A 1713-nucleotide genomic window follows, 5' to 3' on the forward strand; every position below is an offset into this window, starting at 1 on the left:
GCCGGAGTTCCACATCAACTGCACGATTGACTAAAACAACCTCACAGCCAATATTATCCAAGGCAGAAATTGCCTCAAGTTCTACTAGTGATGGCATTTTTGCTTGGACGCCCAAATTTGAATCTATTCCACAAACATCATAGAAGCCGTCTATTACTTTCTCATCATAATTTACAACATTAGAGCTCTGCATCACAGAAAGAAAGATGACAGAATTTCATCAATTGTTCAAGAATAAATCTAAAACACAAAGCACCTACACTTGTTTTCTATTTACCCTCTTGGCAGGTGCAGGTGAGTGGAGTGGGTATGGACTGGTGCTATAATCTAATAATTGAAAATGATTACTCCTTACTTCTTGAACGAATAACTTGCACAAATTTGGCTTTCATGGAAGAATCTTTCAGAGTTCAACTTTGAATAATTAAATCAAATTACGTCTTCAGATTTCCTAATGAAACCATGGAATGTCTTTTCATTTCCCTCCAATGCATTTATCTACAGAATTTTTCAACCTAGTAAGCATTTTAAGCACCATATATATGTTTGTTTGACTTCTTGACTGAAACCAGGTAGGTCAAATTCTGATTAATCCAATTTCATCAGTATGCCGCATGTGGGTGGATGTTTTTGTCAGATTACATGTTCCTGAAGTGGCTTCTTAGAGAATATGGCTTCAACTATGTACATGGTGAAAGAAATTTTAAAAGAAGCAGGTTGATTATGGCATTATGTCTATCAGATACCTAATTTAGCACAAGTAGATTATGACAGAGAAATAGCTAGAAATTATCCACTGCTATTACCCACCATTAATGCAATATTTTTCCACGGCCCGAATATTTAGGCCAGCGTGATACCACTACTCACCATCCAAAATAATAATAATAATAATAATAATAAAACGCATCCAAAAAAAATATTGTTTTAGAAATTTATATTAACACATAATCCATGCCAAACAATCACCTGTCCAAACATCATCGCTGAAAATTAAGCTACAATCCAGAAGAATAATTGCATATAACACAATCCAGCAATTCTCTTGCCCCAGACAAAATCACAATTGCAGACAGAATTCAACCGACTGAGTCATTAGATCTCCGATTAATAGACACATGCAGTAAGACCAAAACCTAAAATTTTAAAACAGACAAAAGAAAATCAACGAAAACTAAGAAAAACGATTTTTACCCAATATCGGAGCGACATAAATTCCGAGGGATTTTGAGAAGGTGGGCAACCGAGGCTAATCTGCTTAGCGGCGTTGATTTGAGCAGTTTCCGAGTCAACGCAATTTTGACCCGGATCCGAAACGCTAATTGCCAGCGCCAATTGCATTTGGAACTCCTCCTCGAAGAAATTGAAATTACTACTGCTCGAACTATCGTTCTCCGACGATAGCGTCGTTTGGGGCAAATCGGACGAGGGCGACGACGAGGTCGATGGCTGCGATGGCGTCGTCTGGGGGGGCGGATCGAGTGCAGGTGGTCTCCCATGATGATGATGATCGCCGATGTGAAGCTTCCGCAATAAGTGTTTCACTTTGGACATTTTCGTCGCCGCTCATCGATCGGGGGCCTTAAAAAAGAAAAACTAAAAAATATACAGAAATATACAGAAAAAAGGGGGATAATCAGCTCCGCCTCTTCAATCAGATTGATTGTAGTTCTGGTTAGGGTTTTTCGATATTTGGGAATTGGGGTTAAAGCG

The sequence above is a fragment of the Sesamum indicum genome, linkage group LG1 (genome assembly GCF_000512975.1).
Source record: "Sesamum indicum cultivar Zhongzhi No. 13 linkage group LG1, S_indicum_v1.0, whole genome shotgun sequence".
In the NCBI taxonomy this organism is placed as follows: Eukaryota; Viridiplantae; Streptophyta; class Magnoliopsida; order Lamiales; family Pedaliaceae; genus Sesamum; species Sesamum indicum.